General features: G+C 37.4%; 1 long non-coding RNA gene across 2 annotated transcripts; it reads right to left on the minus strand.

The window, feature by feature from the left end:
• Positions 1-932: 932 nt before the first annotated feature.
• LOC106841209 (uncharacterized) lies at positions 933-25,564 on the minus strand. Of its 2 annotated transcripts, XR_006533957.2 has the most exons (4): positions 25,466-25,564; positions 10,109-10,269; positions 2,946-3,064; positions 933-1,690 (listed from the first exon to the last, which is right to left on the minus strand). It is a non-coding gene; the product is annotated as an uncharacterized lncRNA (long non-coding RNA). The 2 variants fall into 2 exon arrangements; XR_011505968.1 differs by lacking the exons at positions 933-1,690; positions 2,946-3,064 and adding an exon at positions 8,758-9,373.
• Between the last annotated feature and the right edge of the window lie 36 nt (positions 25,565-25,600).

Genomic DNA, 25,600 nt, shown 5'->3' on the forward strand with positions numbered 1-25,600 from the left:
CTCCAGAGCATACATGAATGAGTTAAACCAGATATGGTACTTGCTCTTATAGAATGTAAGGTTTAGCACTGAACACAAACATTAATCAAATAATTACACAAACAAATGTAATATTTCAATGTGATAGGTGCACAGAGGAGGGATGTATAATGCTATAGGAGTAAATTAGGGAGATTGGGGAAAGTTTTGCTGAGGATTTGACATATGCACTAGACATGAAGGATAGGCAGACTTGAACTAGACAAAGAGGAAAAGGAAGATATTTCAAGGCCGAAGAAAGACGACATGCAAATCCTCTGTGGTGAGTGGGAACAGTAAGAGTACTAGTAATTGAAGGAAGGCCAGTGTGGTGGGATCACAGATAGCATGAAGGAGATGAGTGCAAGACCTCGCTCAAAAGGTTCGTAGGTCCATACCTGGCAGGGTTTTGGTAGGCCATGCTAAGTTATGTCTTTGCCTTATGGTCTTTTCCAAGCACTGTAAGATATCAAATGGAGTCAGGTGTGGTGGTAGAATTACATGAATAGATTTGTGTTTTTAAAGGATCACTCTACCTTTAATTTTGACAATGGGATGGAACAGGACCAATGAATATGAATAAATGAGAGGAAGATTGTTGTAGTGGTCCAGGTGAGAGATGAAGTTAGCCTGGACTGGATGGATGATGGTGATAAAGAGAGGTGAATAGAATCAAGCTACAGTAGGCAGAAAAATCAATAGGACTGTCTCGCAAAACAATCTAAGCCAATTTGGTCATGCATAACTGTTTTGTTCTTTTTGACGGATAAAAGTAGCCACCAATTTTTGAGATAAGTGAGGGGGGTGGTTACTTTGATAAAGCCTTGCTACTAAGTTACAATAAAAGCAAGTCTCAGACCAAATTCTGTCATATAAACAGACTTTTTTTTTCAAGTAAATATATGTATTTGTTTACCACACTTTTTTTTATTGAAGTCATAATAGTTTATTACATTATGAAATTTCAGTTGTACGTTGTAATTTGTCCATCACCATATATATGTGTCCCTTTAACCCTTATGCCCACCCCACTAACCCCCTTTCCCCTCTGGTAACCAATAGTCTGATCTCTTTGTCCATTAAACAGACATTTTTTAAATAAATAGTTATTAACAAGGAAACATACATACAACAGTTGATACAATCTCTTCTATAACCTCAATTAAGTTCCAGATCTCTGTCCTTTTTATATACTGTGATGTACATATGATGTATCTATTGCTGCATAACAAATTACCCCTAATTTAGCTACTTAAAACAACAATAAATATTTATTATCTCAGTTTCTGTAGATCAGGCCTAGGTCAAGTTGGCTGGGTAGTGTGGGTTCAGGGTCTCTCATGAGTCAAGACGTTGGCTGGTGCTATTGTTGTTAGCTGAAGACTTGACTGGGGCTGGAGGATCTGCTTCCAAGATGGCTCACTCATATGGCTGGCAAGTTAGTATTGTCTATTGGCAAGAGACTTGAGTTCCTTCCCATGTGGATCTCTCCATAAGGTTGCTTGAACAGCTTCACAACATGATGGCTGTCTTCCTCCAGAATAGATAATCCAAGAGAGAACAAGGCGGAGTCTGCAATGTCTTTTAAGATTTAGCCTTGGCAGTCCTCTGTCTTCGTTTCCAGAGTATCTTATTGGTTACACAAGTCATCTCTATTCAGTGTGGGAGGGAACTACACAAAGAGATGAATACTAAGGATCATTGGTATTAAGGTAGTTGAGGGAAAATTTGAAGACTGGCTACCATATATGACTACAACATGCATGAAAAGTTCACTTAAGGCAGATATGGTAATATTTAGAGACAAGATTCAGACAGGAAGAATCCAGAGGAAGCTGTGACAAATGCTTTAGTCATATTTGTCTTGAACAACACTGGAATTTTGTTAATTAACATAATGACTATTAGCAATGGGTTTTCATTGGTGAAATTAGTGTTGTTTAAGGTATGTGGATTAGCTAATATATTTTAGACATTCCACTTTTGCAGAATAGGGTTTAAAAATTTAGCAAGCACTATAATCTGTATTCTTAGGAAAGGCACCAAGGTTTGATCCCTAAAACGTCCTGTGTCCAGCTATTGATTCAGTGGATTATCAGTTGTATTGAACACTGAGTTGGATTCCACCAACACCAGATTCCTCTTCAGGACTGAAGGACTTGTTTGTCCAGCTGCTATGAATGCTGTTGGCTCACAGCCCCTCAAGCTGTCAGCTCTATCCAGGAATTACGTTAGGTCACACTTAGTCCCTGGGGGCAGTTTGTATCCAATGACTGGTCACTGATGGGTATGCAAAGGCCCAGCCCCCTTGTGTCAACTTAGAACACCTCTGAAGGGCCCCTCTAGCTTTGGAGCGACCCGTAGGACTGGCTTAGGTTTTGTTGTAACTATATCACAGCCCAATTTCTCTCTCTGCCCAATCCCATATTTCACCACAAATGTTAATTCCAAAAGAAGTCCCTAACAAATTTTTCTGCATGCAAATCTCTATCTCATGGTCTGCTTCCCAGGAAACATGACCAGAAACATCCATGCTTATTTAGTGAATTGAAAGACTGCATAAACAAATGTATCCTTTTTTATTGGTTGGTAACGATTAATACAAGATATAAGTTTGAGATAAAGGAATATATAATTAAAAGCATTATTATTCATTTAGATTAGAAATTTGAGATCTTAAGTTGATGGTAGAGACTAACAGAATAAGTTATTAATTGAAATGTTTATCATATTAAATATTTTCTTATTGGATAAGCTGACAACTTATATATAACTATTCATCTGCTGTATAGAAAGCACAAATGACTACAAAACTTTTAATATAGTCAAAGTTAGTATACAGATTCTATCTGCCAGGAAAGGCTAGATAATGCTGCAGTGATAAATGATACCAAAATCTCAGAGGCTTAGCATGTAAAATGTCTTACTCAGGCAACTTTGCTAAGAGTCCAGGAGTTTCTCCACAGCAGCTCTTCATGTAGCAGCTCAACATGCCAGATCACTTGCTTCTTCTGGTGTCTCCATCTCAAGGTGATGCCACAGGGCTCTTGGTGCCAGGAAAGACAACATGTGGAATCATGTACTCACTCTTAAATGATTTGGCCTCCAAGTAACACATCACCTCTGGTCACTTTCCAGCAGTAGAACTAGTCACATGGCCCTGCCTGACTTGCAGAACTAAGAAATGTAACCTTTTACATATCCAAAAAAGGGAATAGAATTGAAAATACTGGTGAACAGTGGTAATGTCAACACAAGAACAGTCTTACACTGTCTGAGAGAGGCTAATATTTTAGTATCCATAAGAATCATCTTATAAGAGAATTTCACTCTTGGGATAAACTCTCTGTATAGATATTATCCTAGGACAGGAATTAAATTTAAGCTCCTCTGTTTATTATGCAATTTGAATGGAAGTAAGTTTAGTTAAGTACAAACAGAGAGAATCAGCAGCTAAAGTAGAACCTGGCAAGGCATGGACAGTCTCTTCAGTCATAAGAAAAATAGTAAAATATAGATCACATTTGAGTGAGCTGTGAAAATTTATGTAAAAACCTTTTTCCAGAGGCTTCCTTGAAAATGTGATTGTAAAATTTAAAAACAAGAATAAAATGTAAATAAAAGTGAGCTTTGCCTGAATTTACTTTCACATTTGACCATTTACTCCTTTAAAGAAAAGGAGTAAAATTACCATCAAGTAAGTACACCTCACACCCTTATCTCTACAGCATTCTTCAATAAGAAAAGTGTTTCATATGAAAAACTTTCTGTATTATTGACTACAAGACAGTTCATAGCTAAACATAAAAAAGTCAGTGAAAACAAAAAGTGAATGAAGATACAATTTCCTTGCTTTCCAGAACCTTGATGCCAAATATAATTTTTTTTTACTGTATGGTTCTATAAAATGTTATCACATGTAAAAGATTAATGTAGTGATCACAATTAGCATACAGAATTATTCCATCACCCCAAGGTTACTCCTTCATGCTACCCCTTTATAGTCACACCCTCCCCCCAACCCTAACCTTTGACACCACTGATCTGATCCCTATCACTATAATTTTGCCATTTTGAGAATGCTATATAAATGGAATCATACCATATGTAAACTTTGGAGATTGGCTTTTCAATTAGCATGATGGCCTTGAGATCCTTGCAAGTCATTGTGTGTATCAAGTTTGTTCCTTTTTATTACTGAGTAGTATTCCATGATGTGGATGTACCACAGTTTATTCAATCACCCATTGGAGGATATTTGGGTTGTTTCTAGTTTTCGGCTATCACAAATAAAGTTGATGTGAACATTTATGTACAGATTTTTGTATGAATGTAAGTTTTCACTTCTCTAGTAGTTGGGTTACTGGGTTTTATGGTAAGTATATGTTTAACTTTATCAAATATCGCCAAACTGTTTTCTAGAGTGACTGTATCATTTTACGTTCGCACTGGCAAAGTGTGAGAGATACAGTTGCTCTGCATCTTGTCAGCACTTGTTGTCAACAGTATTTTTTATGTTAGCTGTTTGAATAGGTTCGTAGTGGTATCTCATGGTAGTGTTAATTTGCATTTTCCTAATGGCAAATAATGTTGAACTATAACGATATCTTACGCTTACATAGTGTATTTTTATAAATACTTTTTTAAACATCTTCATTAATTCTCACAAGTATAGTGTGATGTATTTCAAATGATAAAAGGCTGATATCATGTAAATTGGAAAGGAGAGCCAAATGTAATTACACCAATGCAGAATCAAAATAATTTAAAACTCAAAAGGAACGTGGAGGTAATTTAGTCAAACTTCCCCATTTTGTGGAGAACTGAGTTCCAGGGAGGTTAAATAACTTCTCATACAGCTGGAATCGTACCAAAAAATACACTTCTGATGCTTGAATCTCTTCTATGATGTCCAACAAGTAGGTCACAATTTATGCTTGAATCCTTCAAGTGACTGGAAATTCACTCATTTTTTGTCTAGTTCCGTTAGGCAGTGTTTCCTGACATTGAGCTGAAATGGCCTATAAACAAGTAAGCAATTCTGTTAAGTGTTTTGACATTGAGCTGAAATGGCTTACTATAGCTCCTGCCAATGGGTCTAGTTTCATCCCGAGACTTTCCTGAGGAAGTGTGGTCCCTTTTCCACATGACAGCACTTCAGATACTTGAAGACAGCCATCGTGCTCTCACACATATACTCCAGGCTAAACATTCACATTTTCCTCCAACCGTTCCTTAGATGAGCTTCTTTACCATCCTTCTTGCTTGTATGTAAACTGCTCCCAGATTTCTTACAGTACAAAATGCTAAAATATTTCTAGTAACAGCCATAGTATATTTTCCAATTACTTATATTCACTATAGGAAATAAGGAAATTTCCTTGCCTTTCACTTGGTGTATTTTCTTACATCATTAAAAAATATTTGTAAATGTATCAAAAATTTTAAGCTGAATACTCTATTTTTAAATTGTTTCTTTTTTAGATGTGTTACATGCACATGGCACAAAGTTCAAAAATGTCCAAAAGGGTTTACAGTGAGAAGCCATGATCCCTAGCCTTCTAGTTGAATATAACATAATAGAATATAATATTGCAGACACCTTCTTTTTAAGACACATAATTCTGATTGTGACATTCCATAATATGCCTATACGCATCTTTTTAACCATTCATCTTCAACTTTTTTGCTATTATAAATAATGCTGTTATGGACTTCCTTACATATACTTTATGTATATATTTTAGATTCTTTCTTACAGTAGATTACTAGAAGACAATAGTTGCCTTGCATATTGACTCGTATATAAAAACTTTCCAAAAAATTACCATATTGTGTTTGTACCAGCAGTACATAAGTGTCCATTTCATCATGCCTTTGCAAGCATGGAATACTATGATTTATTGATTTTTTTCAAATTTGTTGTCTTATTCGCTTACAATTGAGAATGAATTTTTAAATGTTTTTATATCCTCTATTGGCTATTTGTATTTCCTCCTTTCAGTGTTTAAGTCCTTGCTAATTTTTCAGAAAACCAATTTGTTTGAGCTAGAATAAGAATACCAGCCCACTGTCCTATTCTTGGCAAATGTTATTTTTTCCAGCTAATTAAACCATTACATGTGGTGTTTTGTTGGTTTTTTTTCGAGGAAGACTAGCCCTGAGCTAACATCTGCCAATCCTCCTCTTTTTCTGAGGAAGACTGGCCCTGAGCTTACATCCATGCCCGTCTTCCTCTATTTTATATGTGGGACACCTACCACAGCATGGCATGCCAAGCAGTGCCATGTCCACACCCGGGATTTGAACTGGTGAACCCCGGGCCGCCGAAGTAGAATGTGCACACTTAAGCGCTGTGCCACTGGGCCAGCCCCTGTTATATGTGTTTTACATATGGTGGCTGCCGGTCCTGGCCAGCCCTGGTGGTCTAGTGGTTAAGATTTGGAGCTCTCACTGCAGTGGCAGGGGTTTGTTTCCCAGTCAGGAAACCACACCACCCAACTGTTGGCTGTCATACTGTTGCAGCTGCATGCTGCTGGTGATGCTGAAAGCTACGCTGCCAGGATTTGAAATACCAGAAGGGTCACCCAAGGTGGACAGGTTTCACTGCAGCTTCCACACTAAGACAGACTAGGAAAAAGGACCAGGCCACCTACTTCTGAAAAAATTGACCATGAAAACTCTATGAATAGCAGCAGCGCATTGTCTGATATAGCGCCAGAAGACAAGAGGATGGTGCAAAAATGACCAGCAGGGCTCCATTCTGCTGTACACAGGGTCCATAGGGGTCGGAATTGACTTGAGGCACTAACAACAAAGTGCCAGTCCATCCCAAACAATTAAATGTAATTAATTGTTCTTTGTTTTTCGTTTTTGCTGAGGAAGATTCACCCTGAGATAACATCTGTTGCCAATCTTCCTCTTTTTGTATGTGAGCTGCCACCACAGCATGGCCACCGACAGAAGAGTGGTGTAGGTCAATGCTTGGGAACTGATTCCAGGCCACCAAAGCATAGTGTGCTGAACTTAACCACTAGGCAGCCAGTGCTGGCCCCAATTAATTTTTTTTTAACTTTTACTAAATATAGGGCCTTACAAAGGACATTTATGCTATAATATATCTCTTTACAAGTCTGTTTCACTCACCAGATTTTAAACTTCTGCAATCCAAGGACAATAACTTAATCATCTTTCTAAAGCCTAATGTAGACATTTACACAGAGTAGATGTTCCATAAATTTGTGACATCTAAATGAGTGAATAAACTTAAAAATCCCAATTTTTTTTGGACTCTGTTGGTATGGTTACAGACTCCCAAAATTTTATGAATTCTGACTATCTAGAATTTAGCCCAGAGTCAACATCAACCTATATCTAAGGTTTGTAAAACATCTTACCCTTTCCAACTTTGACTTAGATAAAAATTTCTTAATATGGGTTCTGTATCTTCTCTCAAGTCAATGAAATACAGTGTTGACCCAGATAGGCACTGTGGTTCTACACTAAAAACCTCTGGAGAGGCTGACCACCATCCAAGAGTAAGTACCCTTTGGGTGTCAAGTCATTCCCTGAAGGACTATCATCTAGCCCTTTTTCCTTTCCTACTTACTCATAAGTATATGATGAAAAATGTCAACAATGCCTGTTGGACACAGATACATATTGTCTACTGCACATTATTAGTGTACTAGTCTAGTAACCCTGTCAGGAAGAAAATAAAATTAGGTAAATTCTGGTTGGTAAACCCATACCGTATTTGATTGATTACTGCTTTTTCTTATAGATGCTCCCCGAGCATCCTTTTAAGAATTCCTTTTAGAATCTTGCCTAGGATCACTGTGGTCCTGGTGCAGGATCAGAGGTGTTAAGGACTCTCAATTGAATGAAGTCTCAGTTGAGTAAAGAGTGAAGATAGAGGGGGCCAGCCCCATGGCCAAGTGGTTAAGTTCACGTGCTCTGCTTGGGCGGCCCAGGGTTTCGCCGGTTCTAATCCTGGGCCCGGACATGGCACCGCTCATCAGGTCATGTTGAGGTGACATCCCATATAGCACCACCAGAGGCACTCACAACTAGAATATACAACTATGTACCAGTGGGCTTTGGAGAGAAGAAGAAGAAAAAACAAAAAGGTTGGCAACAGATGTTAGCGCAGGTACCAAACTTTAAAAAAAAAAAAAAAGACTGAAAGTAGGGTTTCCGAGTGACATGGATTTCCATTCTACGTCACTGGAGCCCCTTTAGTTGTCTGTGATCCTTCCTCTATTTCTGACGGTTTGAGACTGCCAGGGAATATTGAAAAAGTACTTTTTCCTATGGGTAGTTTTGATAGGATCGAGTAAAGTATTGGCATACAGTCAGCTATGTGGGGAATGGAAAGCATTTGTCAAACAGAAGCTCTCTCTGAGGACATAAAATACTCCTTGAGGGCACTTTGAATATTGGATTGGCTGCCACACGGCATCCTGGTTCTGGCAATGCACAGCAACCCTGTCAGATTTCTTCTAAACTCTGGCAATCTCTGTCCAAGCAGAGACTGTGTGGTCTATAATTTGCTGACTCCACTCTGGTTCTCCCCTCCAAGGAGTCCCTCAGACCTTCTCCACACTCCACCGTCCATTTCACATTCCTCCATTCCCTCCAACCCAGAAAAACCTAATCTTTCTAGAGATATTGCTAGATTCTCTTTAAACTCTGTGTATAAACTTAATAGGGCTGACATAATAAATATATACAAATTGGTGGTTTAAAACAACAGAAATTTATTCTCTTAAAGTTATGAGGCCAGAACTCTGAGATCAAGGTGTCAGCAGGGCTGTGCTTCCTCCGGAGGACCTGGGGGGAATCTGTTTTTTGCCTCTTCCAGCTTCTGGTAGCTGTCAGCATTCCTTCACTTGTGGCCTCATTACTCCAATCTTAGTCTCTGTGGTCACATTGCCTCCTTTTCTCTGTGTCTTCCTTTCTTATGTCACTTAAGGATATGCATCAATGGACTTACAGCCCAGCAGACAATCCAGGGTGATTGATCTCCTCATCTCAACATCCTTAACTTAATTACATCTGCAAAGACTCTTTCCAAATAAGGTCACACCCACAGGTTCCAGGGATTGGGACATGGACATGTCTTTCTGGGTGCCACCATTCAACCCACCAGATCTTGCTTAAGGATACAATTTTTTCCTTCTTCTTTCCAATTTTACCTCTTGAAGCATTGAAGAAGTTCAAGAAATCTGTTCTTTCCTCATCACCTTAGGTTTCAAGACTTGTGTCTTCACTTTAAGCACTTTGGAAAATTCAATCTATTTCTTTGTTTCAGTTGCTTTGTTTTGAAATTCCCCCTTCCCTGGGCGAGTGAATACTATACCAATGAGAGGGAACATTACTGAGTCAAAAAGCAAATAATTCCAGGTTTCAAATTTCTACTTTTCACCCTAAAGGCAGACATTTGCCCATGTTTAGTGTTCTAGCACCTATTCTGTTTCCCATAATTCTTCAAAGATGAGGACAGTTGTTCTCAGGTCTCATTTGTACTTTGCCTCCCAATGACTGCAATATAAGCCATTCATATCACATAATATAATCTAAACTGGAACTGTTAGGTACTCTTAGATTTTCTTCTCCTATTTGGGAAGAGTACTGCTTCCTGTCAATATTTATACTACTATTTTGAGTAATATTAATAAGTTGCTATTTATTGAGTCACTACTGTGAGCCTGGCTCAGTGTTCTGAATGTGTTGCCTCCATCACTCAGAACAATCCTAAGAGAAATATATGATTATCTCTACTATACAGATGAGGAAAAGGAGACCCAGGGTAATATAATTACTAAGTACTGAAACAGAGAATTAAACCCAGGTTTGCCTGAGCCCACAAACACACATAGTTCTTTCTATAATGTCGCCCTACTTCTCAAGTTCTCTTTGTACAGAATGAAGCACAATAATATTTAGGGAGTTCTGCTTTCTCTGTCAGCTCTAATCTTATACCAGAAACTGGAAGTGGACTTTTCCCTTCCTTGATCCTCTTCTGGCTCTGAACAGAATTTTAAAATCCCATTCTTTGTCCTCTCTTAGCATTTTTTGCAAGTCTCACCTCATTTGGGGGCTTCAGGTTTCTTGACACTATCCTTTAGGGCCCATGTTACCTTCTGATAATTATCCTCAGTATGTGGTTGTTTTCTCCCAAGGTTTCTGTCACTTCCAATTAGCCAAGCAATTCTTCCTTGTTGGTCAGAATTAGGTTCCCCAGTTGCTCTGCTGGGACATCAAATCATGAGAAAGACGAATCAAAAATGTTTTGCTTTTAGCCCAATGGAACTTTTAAATGTGTCCAACTATTTGAATTTTCTTTTTTGATTGTTACGTTGCTACAGGTATCGACAAACAGTATACTGTAGGGCATTTTGGTATCAATAATGAATTCTTTTATGAATAAATGCATGTGGCAGTACGTGTTTGGAACCAGTTTGAAACCTGTCAAATAAAATGCTCTAAAGCAGTTTCAAGTTTCCCATTAGCTACATGTACACCTGGTCATTCTAACACAGCCCTTTTTCTCATCCCCCACTTAAGTTCACCACATGGAGAAACATTTTTTATTTCTAATAAACTAATTTATTTGTGTATTTCATTTTGAGTGTAACCCCAGACCAGAAAGTGGGAGGTGGGGTGGGGAATATGACCTCTCTGAAGTAAAATATGTCACAAAGTCTATGAATTAAGGTCACAAAACAGAGGGCAGTGAATTTCAATGGGAAAAATATTATACCTTAATTTTTGCTAATCTCTAAGTGAAATTTAGTATTTCTTTCAATTGTGAATAGGCAATAAATCACAGTGTTATCAGAAGTGCCGGTGACTTTTTCACCCATAAAAATCACAGATATTTTCCCATCACATTACTATAGTTGTAGAAATCTCAACATAAAATTGGTGTTCACTACTTTAAAATTATAGATAATATTATACCTTCTGCTAGAGTTTGTTACTTGATGCATTAATAAAGAAGAACATACATACACACTTCTGTTGAACTTACTGTATTTTAGTATAATTGGTTTCATTTATGATCCTATGCATATTTTACACAGTTAAAACCTGATTCTAAAAAGGGCTTTATAGGCCTCACCAGACTGCCAAAGGAATCCATGGTAGAAAAAAGATTAAGAATGTCTATTATGGACTTGGGCGTTGTGGTTAAGAGCACGTAGTCTGGTGTAACATTCCTTGGGTTCAAATTATCTTCTGTCATTTACGGTACGACTTTGGTTAAGTTACATATACTTTTTGTGCCTCAGATTCTTCATCTGCAAAATTAAAATAATAATACCCACCTAAAAGCCTTGCTATGAGGATGAAGTAATATCTATAAAGGGCTTAACACAATGCCAGGCACATGGTATGTTATTTATCTCCACATCCACCCAGATGATAAGGGCTTCATTCAAATCCTACTTACATTTGTCCTACATACAGATTTTTTTCTTACTGTGTTGTCACTGGCTAAAATTTAAAATTATATTATTAAATGTTGGGGCTAGTTTCAAATGAGCAGTTGTAATACACCTGTGTGATATAAGGATAAATGATACAAGGAAGGTCCATATGCCCTCAATCTAGATTAAAGGAAGAAAAGTTACTTTAAAAAAGATGAACATATAATTTATTATCCAAACCAGAACCCTTCTGAGAGTGAAAGAGAGTGCTATTAGTTACTATACCAGGAAAATCGGCAAATCAGGACTGTTGAGGCTAAAGCAACATATATCACACTTTTATGTTCCTTCTGTATTCCATCTTTCTCTCTGCAGCTAGAGAGAATCACTGTCTTGCTTTTGTGGTTACCATTCTTTTGCTTTAGTTTATAGATTTGCTTCTATGTTTGCACCCTTAAACAAGATATTTACTTTTATTGGTTCTTTAATTTGTAAAAGTGGAATTCTACTGTAATATTCTTCTGTGAATTGCTTTTTTGCTCAACATTGTTAGAGATTCATCCATGTCCAAGGATTTGTAATTCTTTTTTTCCCACTGTTGTAGTCTACTGCATGAGTATACACAATGTATTTAACCACTCTACAGTTGATGGACAGTTGGGTTGGTTCCCTTTCACTACACTAATAATACTGTTATGAATTTTCTTGCTCATATATCCTGGTACACACTTCTCCTGGGTCATAGAAGATGTACATCGTCAAGTTTGTTAGATAATGCCAATTGTTTTCTAAATTGATTATATCAATTTATACTCCAACCAGCAAGGGATAAATGTTCTGGTGATATTGTCAGACTTTTAAATTTTTGCCTATGTGGTAGGTGTGAAATGGCATTTCTTTGAGGTTCAACATCTCTTCAGGTTTCCTCCTCTACAAATTACCTGTTTGTGGGGAAGTGTGGAGAGCATTATCTATCTTTTTTTTTTTTTTTAATTAAATTGTGGGGCCAGCCTGGTGGCACAGCGGATAAGTTCGCACATTCTGCTTCAGTGGCCTGGAGTTTGCCCGTTTGGGTCCCGGCTGTGGACCTACATACCGCTTGTCAAGCCATGCTGTGGCAAGTATCCCACATATAAAGTAGAGGAAGATGGTCACGGATGTTAGCTCAGGGGCAGTCTTCCTTAGCAAAACAAAGAAGAGGATTGGCAGCAGATGTTAGCTCAGGGCTACAATTCCTCAAAATTAATTAAGTAATTAAATTGTAGTAATTCTTTACACAGTGTGAATACTAATCCTTTTGCCATTATGGGTTGTAAAGATCTCCCAGTTTGTGACTTATCTTCTACTTGCCTTATGGTGTCTTTTTTTTAATAGAAAATATTAAAAAAATATATACAAGTATGCAGAATAATGAGCTCCCATTTATGAACTGCCCAGCTTCAATGATTATCAACTCATAACCAATCTTGCTTCACTTACACTACCACCCACTTTCCCTATCTCTTGTTATTTTGAAGTATATCCCAGACATATCATTACATCTCTAAACATTTCAATGTATCGCTAAAAGATAAGGGATCTTTAAAAATTACTATAACACATAAAGTAATTTACAATAATTCCCTAATATCATCAAATATTCAATAAGCATTCAAATTTCTAATTATCATAAATGTGCTTTTTTGTTTGTTTGTTTGAATCATGATCCAGATAAAGTCCTGTGGACGTTGGCCTCCAAAATGGTACCCAATGGTTCTCACTCCCTGGTATTCACACCCTTGTGTAATGCCCTCTCACACTGTATCTTGGTTGGTATGTGTGACCAACCTGTTGGCCACATATCTGTGTGATGGTATGTCACTTTTGAAGCTAGGTCAAAAAAGACATAAAAGACATGGTAGCTTCTGTCTCTTCCTCTTGGATTATCTGCTTTAGGGAGAGCTAGACAACTCTATGGAGAGGCATATGTGGTGAGAAATTGAGGTACTCTGATAAATATCCAGTGAAGAACTGAGGCATCCTGCCAATAACCAACAGAGTAAACCATCTTGGAAGTGGGTCCTCCAGCACCAATTAAACCATCAGATGATTGTAGCCGCAGCCAACAGCTTGACTGCTACTTCACAAAAGACCTCAAGCTAGAACCACTCACTTAAGCTGCTCCTGGATTTCTGACCCTCAGACACCGCATGATATAAGAAATGTTTGTTGCTTTAAATACTATGTTTCGGGATAGTTTGTTATAAAACGTTAGAAAATTAATAAAGATTTTTGTACCTGGAAGTGGCTTACTGACATAACAAACACCTAAAATATAAGAGTGGCTTTGGAAGTGGCAGTGGGCAGAAGGTGGAAGGACTTGGAAGAGAGTGTTAGTGAAAGTTTGAAGAGCCTTGAAGAAATGGTAGACACATAACTTTGAGGAGGCTGTAGATAAGGTCTTAACAGATTAGAAAAGTCTAATTGGAAACTGCAGGAAAGTGGCAGAAAGTTCAGCAAATTTGTCACCTGCAATTATGTCCAAAGTAGAAAATATGCCTAATGAATGGGTGATCTAGCTAAGATTTCTAGCCAGAAAGTTAGATGTCACCTGGTTTCTTCTTGTTGCTTATAGCAAAATGTGAGGAGAGAGGAAAGTTAAAGGAAGAACTGTTAAACAAAAAGGAGCCAGAAATTGTGGGATTTGAAGATTCCCAGCTTCTCCAGGTGACAAATGATGTCAAAATTAGGAAAGGAAGGAGGAACAAATCCAGGGCACTAACAGGAAAATACGAAGTTGAGGGTATAGTTGTAAAGCCCTTTAACACCTCAGAAAGATCTAGTGTGGGGCCTCAGAGTATTTTCATTCAGACACAAAGGGTGTGCCTCACAGGACCTCTCAATCAAATTTCAAATCTTCTAACAAGTTTATGAGTGTAGTGCATCAAAATCCCAAGGTAGAGGTTTTATGTGGAAGAGATTTATGAGTGTTGCTTTGTCTAATGGCATGAACTCAAATAAAATTCACAGGAGACCATAAAGTTTATAAGAGAATTATAAGAATATAATTTTTAAAAAAGACTTTTTAAAGAGAATTATATTAGCTGTTTGCCAGCCTGAATCGAAAGAGACAGAGAACCAAACGAAAAGAGCCTTTTGAACATCAAAGCTTCTATAGGCAGAGACAACTACATAGCTGTAAACATGGAAAAGGAAGGATGACTCAGTGGGTGAATCCAAGAGACCAAAAGGCAGAGTTAAGCGCCATGGAGAATTACTCTCAGGCCTTGAATCCTAATCAAGTAACTGCCAAGCCATGCCCAGGTGGCTTTCAGAATTTCTGTGAACCTATGTGCGTCATTTAAAATACACAGGTCTATAGAGCTTATCACATCCATTTTCTAGTAGGTGTGTGGAGGCAGATACTCTGTGTCTTTAGTTTATGGGTCTTCAGATCAAGAGGAACTCTGTTTAAGGAGCTGCGCTTAAGGAAGTACACTAAAAAGCCTCATCCACACCTGGACTTGATCAAGATTTCTAGACTTTGAGCTAATGCTGTAAGGGGATGAGTTTTGGGGACCTTTGGGAGAGGATAAGTGCATTTTGCATATTGGAAGAATGTGAATCTTTGGAGGCCAAATTATGGTAGCCAGCCTCCTGGTATTCATGTTTTTTTGTGCAGTTTCCTCTCACACTATATCAGGGGTCATCTGTGGGACTAAGAGAATACAGGAGAAATAATGGTCTATCACTTTGAGTGAGTTTGGCTTCTGTTTCTCTGTTGAATCACTTGCTCTGAGCAAAGCCAGATGTCATGTTGTGAGGACACTGAGGCAGCCCTGTGAGTGACCCATCTTGGAAGTGGATTGTCTATCACCAGTTGAGCCTTCAGAAGACTGCAGCTTGACTGCAAACACATGAGAAATCCAGGACCAGAATACCTAACTAAGCCACTTCTGGATTCCTGACCCTCAGAAACTGTAAGAGATAAATATTTTTTAGTTCTAAGCTGTTAAGTCTTGGGATAATTTGTTATACAGCAATAGATAACTAATACAGGTTCACACATTGCTTCATATGTCTTTTAAGTAAGCCTCTTTTAATCTAGTTTTCTCCATCTACTCTCTTGCAACATATTTGTTGAAGTTAATTTATTTCACGATTTTCCATAAATTGGATTTTCCTGATTGCATAGCCATGTTGTTTAACACGTTCTCTACATTTCCTAGTATCAGGCTCAATTTCTTGGGTAAGATTTTTCAATAGCTGATGGTGTGTTTTTCCACTAAGAGGCATGTAAAGTTCCCTTGTTTGTCATGTTAGCAGCTGTTGATGTGCAATGAATAAATCCATTTACTCATTAGGAATCTCAAAAGGGCAATTTTCTAATTCTACCATTCCTTCTTCATTTATTAATATGTGTATGTAGAGAAACTCCCCCCCCCCCCCCCCCATTTACTATTTGGTTACCTGTGGTACAGCTCATATAGGAAAGGCAGGACAAATGCTTGATTAACTCCTTTTTTTAAAAACTTGTTTTCAAAATACTGAATTGATTCCAGTGTTGGCCAACTAGATACTTTTTGCTAGTTTTACTATCATTATGAACTCACAGATTTAAAGACATTTGATAGTTCTAATCCATTGCATTTGATATGTTCCAACCTGGGCTCAGGTGAATTTCAGAATTTCTATGAACTTGTGTATCCTTATTGATACTCAGATTGTCCGATCTTTGGCCAGTGAGATGCTTTTCAATTGTCTCCTGAGTCCACTGGCACGATCCTGGAAGCCTATGATAGCTTTCTTGCTATCTTGAACAACAAAATGTTACAGGCTCATCTTTTACATTTCCTATGCCTAAGTGAAATCAAACACTACCCTAAAGGCTTATGGTTTCTTTTGAACAGAGGCTTTTAATGGTTTTGAATATACAATTCCTTCTTTCACACAGAGCTTGCATTTCCCTACCATAAGGTCATAAAGATATCTCGTTATCTTGTCTTCTGAAGGTTTAATAGGTTTTCCTATCATATTTAAATCTTTAATTCATCTGTAACTGATTTTTCTGTATATGTTAAGTAGTGAGGTCCGGGTCGACCCCGTGGCTCAGCGGTAAAGTTCGCACGTTCCGCTTCTCAGCAGCCTGGGGGTTCGCCGGTTTGGATCCCAGGTGCCGAAACGGCACCGCTTGGCAAAAGCCATGCTGTGGTAGGTGTTCCATGTATAAAGTAGAGGAAGATGGGCATGAATGTTAGCTTAGAGCCGGTCTTCCTCGGCAAAAAGAGGAGGATTGGCAGTAGTTAGCTCAGGGCTAATCTTCCTCAAAAAGAAAAAAAAGGAGGAGTGAGGTCCAATTTCATTTTCTTCCATGTGGACATCCAGCACGATTTATTGAAATGCTCTTGCTTTTCCTGCTGGCCTGCAATGTCACCTCTGTCTGAAATCAAGAGTATAAAAGTGCATCTATTTCTAGGTTTGTATTACAGGATAAATCAATTTTTCCATCCCTAATACCACACTATCCTAATTACTATAGCTTTAACAGATTTACCGAGATATAATTCACACACCATACAATTCACCTCTTAAAGTGTATGATGAGATGGTTTTGTTTATTCACATATCTGCAACCATCACCAATCAATTTTAGAACATTTTCATCACCTTAGAAAGAAAGCCCATATCCTTTGGCTATCACTACTCTAATGTCCCCATCTTCCTAAACCTCACCATCCCTAAACAATTACTAATCTATTATCTCTATAGATTTCCTATTGCGGACATTTCATATGAATAGAATCATATAATATGTGGTCTTTGGGACTGGATTCTTTCACTTAGCATGTTTTCAAGGTGCATCCATGTTACAGCAGGTATCAGTACTTTATTCCTTCTTATAGCCAAATAATATTCCACTGTATGGATATACATTTTGTTTATCCTTGGATCAGCTTATGGACATTTGTGTTGTTTCCACCTTTTGGCTATTACGAACACCTATTAATATAATTTTTATGTAATTCTTGCTATTGGACATGTCAGTTCTATCTTAAGTCTTCTGCTTCTGGACTATCTTGAATTTCTTGACCCTTTGCTCTTTCATATAGACTTCAGAATTAGCTTCTCAAGTTTCTGACAAAACTCATTTGGGATTTTTATTGCAATTGCTTTCACTGTATAGGGGAGAATTGCCATCTTAACTCCAGAGTCTCGTAATACTTGAACATGGTGTATTTTTTTATTAGATATTTCTTAATGTCTTTCAATAACGTTTTGTGATTTTTTTCCCCTTAAAGGTCTTCTATATTTTTTAGCTTACTCCTATGTAATTAATATTTTTAAAACAATATGGTAAACAGTATATTTAAAAAATCATTTAAAAAATTGGTTTATAATATGTATAAATTGCAAGTGTATGTCATTTCAACTTCTGTATAGACATCATGTTCACCATCAAAAGTCTAGTTGCTATTTGCACCATTCAAATGTGCCCCTTTACTGCTAACTGTCCTTTAAAAACATCACTAAGAGTTCATTTCTGCTGGAGAAATGCAATTCACTTTTGTATATTTTTATTACATCCAGAATTCTTGCAAAGCTCTTATTTTAACAACTTATCTGTAAATTACATTTCTTCATTTCTAATCTTTATGTCTTTTGTTTTTATTGTCTTACAATGCTGGCTGGGATCTCCAATATGGCACTTGTTTCTGATTCTAAGGGATTGCTCCAAAAATTTCATCTTCAGATATGTTTATTGTAGGTTTTATTGACTTAATAAAGTTCTGCACAATTCTAATTTGGCAAAAGGTTTTATCCATGTCTATGTTAATTTTTTCAAAAGCATTTTTTTTTTTTTTTTGCATCTACTCAGACAACCATATCGTTTTTCTCCTTTAATCTTTTTGTCCCTTTAGTGAGGAAGATTCGCCCTGATCTATCATCTGTTGCCAATCCTCCCCTTTTTGCTTGAGGAAGATTGTCACTGAGCTAACATCTCTGCCAATTTTCCTCTATTTTGTATGTGGGATGCAGCCACAGCTGGCTTGATGAGTAGTGTGTAGGTCCACACCCAGGATGCGAACCCATGAACCCCAGGTTGCCAAAGCAGAGCATGCAAACTTAACCACTACACCACTGGGCTGGCCCCTTCTCCTTTAATCTTTTAACATGTTAAAATACATTCCTTGGTTAAATTCAACCTGATCATATTTATTATCGCTTTTACACATTTGCTGGGTTATGTTTGCTATTTTACTTAGGACTTTTGCCTTTATCTTCATGAATATGATTGGACTTTCTCTTACTGTCCTTATTAAGTTTTAGTGTCAATGTTACAGAAGCCTAATAAAATGAATAGAAGAGTGTTTTCTCTTTTCTATATTGTGAAATGGTTTGTCTAAGATTGAAATGATTTGTTCTTTAAATGTTTAGCAAAACTGTCTGGGCAATATATTTTCTTTTTGGAAAATTTCTACTGATTCAATCTCTTACATAGCAAGCAGACTACTCCTATTTTCTATTTCTTCTTGAATGACTTTTGAAAAGTTACATTTTTCTGAAAACTGTCTACTTCACTTACTATTTTTTCATTTAATAAAATTGTTCATGCTATCTCCTCAATCTCTACAGCATTTGTAAAAATGTCCTCATTTTCATTTCTAATCTTTGTGTCTGCTTTCTTTCTTGAGTAATCTTGTCAAAGATTTATCAATATTACTAAAAGATACAACTTTTGACTTTGTTGCCCCTCTGTATTAAATATTTGCTTTTTGTTCCATTCATTTCATTATTTTAATTTTATTTCCATTATTCGTTTCCTAATCCCTGAGGTTTAGGACTGATTACTAGCTCTTTAATTTCCAGTCTTCCTTAAGTAGTTAAAGTTTTCAATTTCCATGTTAGGTACAGCCATGCATTGCTTAATGACAGGGATACATTCTGAGAAATGTGTCTTTTGGCGTTTTTGTCATTGTGCGAACAATGTACATGTCACAGCATGTACTTACACAAATCTAGATGCTATAGCCTACTACATACCTAGGCTATACAGTACTAATTTTATGGGCACCATTGTATACGTGGTCCACTGTTGACTGAAACGTTATTTGGCACACGACTGTACTGTTTTAGCTGCATTCTCTAGATGTCGATATGTAGTATTTTTGTCATTGTTCAGTTTTGAATATGTATTTTCTATTTTTCATTGAGAATCTTTATTTGAATTTGACCCATCTTACATGGAAATGGGATTCTTATTTTCCAAATATATGAGGTGTTCTAGATTTCTGTTATTGTTAACTTAATTATACCTTGATTAGAAAACGTGATCTAAATGATACCAGTCCTTTGAGATTTTAACACTTTTTATAGTTAAATTTTGTAAATGGTTCATGTGTACTTAAAGTATTTTTCATTTCTATTTTTAGTAATGATGGACTAGATAATTTAGACTAGTACTTCTTCTGAGGACAACTAGAAAAGCTAGACAAAATATAAAACAAACATCTGAAGGCATTAGAGACCTAATGAGGCAGTGGAAAATCCAGAAGAAAAAACCAGAGTTGCTGAACCCAGCATTTATGATAGCTTTTGCTTTGGGGTATTTGCTGATTCCTGAGAAGATGGCTGAGAAGCTGAACAGAGGTTCTGATTAACTCACGGAGTTAAAAAGACAAAAATTGGAGTTCAGGGCCTGCTCTGGTAAATTCTACAGGCTTCAAGTTGAGACCTTAGAGGGTATGAACTAGAAGTAGATCTGCTCAGATTTCAATCATCTCAATCACTGTCTAGATTAAGATGATTTTAGATTACTAGTGTCCAAAGCCCTTGCCAGGGCACATAAATCCTTTCTGTAGAAAATATCATCATTTTAGACTTCAAACTATAATTTCTTCATATACTAGTTCTGACATCTAATCAAAAACAACATAACATAAATCAACAAAATTTTATAAATAAAAATAACTTAAGTAATATAAAATAAAAAAATGTAACATAAAATTAAATAAGACAATATGGTAAACAGCAACCACAACAAAGAAACAAAGAAGCTTCAGGCAATAGCAGACCTCATAGTTTCTAGACACAGGTTTTAAAATAATTATGTTTAATATGTTTGAGAAAATAAAATATCAAATTGAGATAGATAACTAGCTACATAACCAGAAACTAAAACAGAACCAAACAGAAATGCTTGAACTGACAACCAAAAAGATAATAACTGAAATAAATGCTTCAACAGATATGTTTAAAGCGGATTAGAGACTATTAAAAAGAAAACACTGAGCTGAAAGGTAAGAGTTATCCAGAATAAACCATGGAGAGACAAATGAACAGAAACATAAGGGATAAAGTCAAATGATCTAACATACATTTAAGTGGAGTATGAAAAGGAGAGGAGCGGGGAGAGAGTGCGGCAGAAGAAGTATCTGATGAGATAATAGCTGAGAATTTTCCAAAACAGGATAAGGAAATAGATCTCAGATTCAGAAGCATTACAAATCTCAAAAAGAAAACAAACAACAAAACAAAGAAAACAACATTTAGTCACATCATCGTAAAACTGCTTCAAATTTAAGACAAACATCTTAAAGGCAGCCAGAGGAAAAAAGAGATTACCTTTAAAGGGGCAAAAATTATTTCTCAAAAAAATTACAGAAGCCAGAAGCAATGGAATCTATCTTCAAAATGATAAAATAGCTGCTAATTCAGGAAAAATGTTCTTTGAAAATTAAGGTGAAATAGTTTCAGGAGACAAAAACTGAATTTGTCAGCAGCAGACATTTACAAAAGGAAATACTAAAGCATGTTCTTTAGGAATAAGAAATATGATCCCAGATGGAAGCTCAAAAACTCAAGGAGTCATGAAGCACAACAAAGTAAATATCTGAGTAAATATAAATGCACATTAAATGCATAAAAATAATAATGTCTTGAGGAATTTAAGAAATATATATTAAGTCTATACAACGTATACAACGTGGGGTGGGGTGGTAAATGAGGATAATGTGTTCTCAGGTCCTTATATTGTCCAGGAAGTACAAGTTGTTAAAATATAACTGTCAAGCTTATGAGGTGCCGGAAATGAAATAAGTGAAAATAATCAATCTAAAAGAAGGCAAAAAAGGAGAAAAACAACATAGGAGAGATGGGACAAATAAAGAGCAAATAATAAGACAATAGGTTTAAATCCAAGTTCATTAGTAATTGTGTTACATGTAAGCAGACCAAACACTTCAATTAAAAAAATATTAGAGTAGGTTTTAAAAAATGTATTATTTCATATCACTCCTCAGGTTAAATGCTTTTTCTGTTGTACTTAGAATAAAATCCAAACCCTTTCCTGGCTTTCAATGCTAACATAATTTAGCCCTTTCCTACCCCCAAACTTATACTTTTCTCTTATCACTATGCTCCAACCAGGCAGGCCTTCTTTCCTTCCTAAAATATTCCAAGCTAGTTCATGCCTTAGAGTTTTGCATTATTGTCCCCTTTGCAAGTAATGATTTCCCCAATATGGGCAAAGCTGGATTCTCCTACCAAACAGCAGCTTAAACGGCACTTTCTTAGAAGCTTTCCTTAGTCACCTGATCTAAAACAGTCATTTACTTTAATTTCTTGCCTAGGACCATTAGTATCTTATATTTTTCTTGTTTATTTACTTATGGTCTATTACCACTAAAATGTAAATTCCCTGATAGTAGGGACAATGCCTGCTCTATTTACCACTGTTTCTCCAAGCCTAGAACAGTGACTGGGACACAGTAGATACTCAAATATTTAATGAATGAATAAAGCTAATTTAAGTTTTTAAACAGATAGGTACTTTTTTATGGCTTTGTGTATTTACTGCTTTTGATGGTGGGTGTTTAGACTTTCCTGATACCAAAAGGTATCAAATGATATCAAGGTTACTATGGTAACATGTAAATAAAGGAACAGTTCAGAGGAAGGCTATTGAATTATTAAAGGTTTGCAATACCCTTCTGAAGAACAGGTTTCTTTGTTTTTGCCAAATTAGAGAGATGAGAGTAACATAGGTGGATGCTACAAAGCATAATTTCGGGGGGGGGGAGCTCCTTTCATCCTTTCTTAAGTAAAAGGAAATAAAGTTTTAAAAAATTACCCCCTTACAGAAAGGTGGTTTTCGTGTGGTCATTCCAGGAATGTTGAGTTACATACTTTGGTTATTTCCTTTTTTACTTGTTTCTATGCTTAGGATTTTTTCCTCGTCAAAGCAATTATAATAGTCACAACTCTGCATCCAGCTCTTTATCTTAGAAAACAAACAGTTTCCATTAGAAAGACTAGCCTGATGACTTTTAAAAAATAGATAATATTCCACTAAGTATATATGATAGAATTTGATCAATCTCTAATTGCTAAAGATTGTTCCTGATTTTTAACCATTATAAGTATTGCTACAAGTAATATTTTTGTCCATAAAGCATTTTAAGAGCAATTTAACTGAAGTGATTTTTGTCCACAACATTCATTTAAATAGTATTTCTTAAGGGGAAGGGGGCGGGCAACACAAAAAGGTTCCAGCTCTCCAGGTGTTTATGTAAATTAGGAAAACAATATACATTGGGGGGAAAATGACAAAAGCACCATATAACAACCCATACAATAATCATATTTATTAAATGTAAGAAAAAGTGCTGGAAATTTCTTAGAGGAGGAGCTAATCAGGAAAACATTTTACAAAGACCATGAGGCTGGACTTTGAAAAAGTGATAGTTCTCAAAGGTTGAAAATGTTCCAGGTCACTGTGGGTGTTGAAAGAGGAGGTAATTTTGTGTTAGTGTTCTTAAGTACTTGAGAACAGTTCTCACTCAGGACATTGCATCTCATCACAAAGCTCTAATACTAAGCAACCAAGATTTTTATCAAAGATTGTACTCCTAATTCCCTTGCCAAAACTACCAAATTTCTTTTTAATCTGTCATCTATATCTTTTTTCCCTTTTCATAATTCTCCCCTTTCTTTATACCTCTGTCAAAGACTCTCATCTATTTTAAGTAATGGAAATAGGTAAATCCCTCTACTTCAAGGCAGGTAACCGATAGAAAACATTATAAGTATTCTGTGGGATAAAAAAGACTGGGAGATGCTGCCTTAAAACATTTTTGCATGTATTTTAATTTTTAAAAAACATTACTTATAACAGATTTTTCACAATGAAATAGGAAGACTAAAGGGTATTAACAAAGGGTCATTTATCAACTTGCCATACACCAAATAAGAAACATAGAAGCCCACAATCTATTAAAAATAATAAGCAGAGGGGTGGGCCAGGTGGCATCATGGTTCCGTTAGCACACTCCTTCAGCGGCCTGGGGTTCACGGGTTTCGGGTGTGGACCTACACACTGCTGGTCAAGCCGTGCTGTGGCGGAATGCCATATACAAAATAGAGGACGACTGGAACAGACGTTAGCTCAGGGCCAATCTTCCTCACCAAAAATAATGATAATAATAGTAATAATAATAATAAGCAGATAATGAATACTATGATTTCCTTTCACGGTTTTACTCTGGCAGGAATGGATTCCACTCTGATAATAATTTCAGTCTTACTGTCACATAGGAGACGCTCTGTGAACCTCAATGAGGCTGTCAGGTTTAGGATGGATCTAAGAACCACAGCGTCAGAAATGAGAAGAGCAAGACTTCACAGCATGTGTTGTCACTGGCAGACAGATAGCCACTTTCCTTCTCCACCTTTTCTTCCTCAAGGATAGCAGCTGTTTCCCACAGATACACCAGCAGACAACTCCAATCCCTCTCTATCACACTTAGCATCTGCAGATGCCCTGGGGCTTGTTAATTTACAACCTAGACCCTATACAGCAGAAGTGGAACCCTCAGGGAAGTTCTGGATCCATGCTCAGCAGGATGTTTCACAGTTTCCGAGCTCCACCCCATCTCTAGCTGTTTCCAGTGTTAGTACTACTTATGATTCCTACATCTTCTCTGTCATACAATTAACCACCCCCCCAATTCAAAGTAAAAACAACTCATACATTCAGTCTCCAGCCCCCTTTCTAACTTAAAGCAACTACCCTATGCATGCTTCTTTGAGTGGCTCAGAACTCTGACTCCCACGGTTTTTCACCATTTATAGCTTGGATCTCATGCTCTCCAGGTACTTTGATAAGGACAGTGACACTTAACACCTACAGCCACCCCTGCCTGCCCAACCTTCTTAACTTCTTCTGAAGCTTCTCAGTTTCCCTTTCCAATTCCAGCTTTAAGATAAAACTAGATACTATGGCAAAACAGACCCCATAGATGAAACTGCAGATCATCTATCATGACCGACTGAAGCAAGGATCCCCAAGTTGTGACATTAATTTCCGGGTTAAAGGTGCTGTGTATATCCACTTCAAGCCTGCCTCCAGTACTATAACTTGTTATAGCCAAATAAAAAGGCAGAGAGAGTTGACAGGTACAGATTTCGGAAAAAACAACACAAAATTAAGACTTATAGAGGAGTTCCACTTTTTTCCAGATGATGAAATATATTTTTTAAACTAAAAGGAAACGGTCCATTTCGGAATGCATTAAATAGGCAGAATTCTCCTCCTGGTTTCTCTGCTCTTGGTAGATGTCCTTCTGGCTTCAGCTGGTATCTGTGAATAGCGAAGAAACTTCTCACGATCAAATTCCCCTGCCCTGAAGAAGGGCAGAGCTGGAGGATCCCCTAAAGCAGGTCGCAGAGACGACAGAGGGACGGGTCTGTGGAGATCTGCAAAGTCTCCAAGAAGTGAGAGCCGGGGAAACGAGAAGGCAAAGGGAGAAAGGGCGTCCTGAGCTGAGTCAATTCCGATGTGGTCTCAGCACGAGCCCGGCCTCACTGTGGTTTTCCAAAACCCCCAACTAAATCCGCCGCGTCTGGAGTCGGCCCCTACCTCGCTTACCAACCTGCACCTCCACCACCTCCAGGGCGAGGAAGCTCTCCGACCCAGACCACACGCCTACCTCAGGATCCTGGCACGCGCCGCAACTGCGCGCCGCCCGCCCACCTACCTGGGCTGCGCCTGCGCCTCCCCGACGCGCTCTCAAGGTCAGCACCACCCCCCGCCTCTAACCTAGATCCACGGAAGTGGCCGTAGAGGACGTCCTGCGTATCCTCACCTCTGCGTGGCGTGGGGTCGCCAGCGC

Source organism: Equus asinus, chromosome 9 (genome assembly GCF_041296235.1).
Source record: "Equus asinus isolate D_3611 breed Donkey chromosome 9, EquAss-T2T_v2, whole genome shotgun sequence".
Classification (NCBI taxonomy): domain Eukaryota; kingdom Metazoa; phylum Chordata; class Mammalia; order Perissodactyla; family Equidae; genus Equus; species Equus asinus.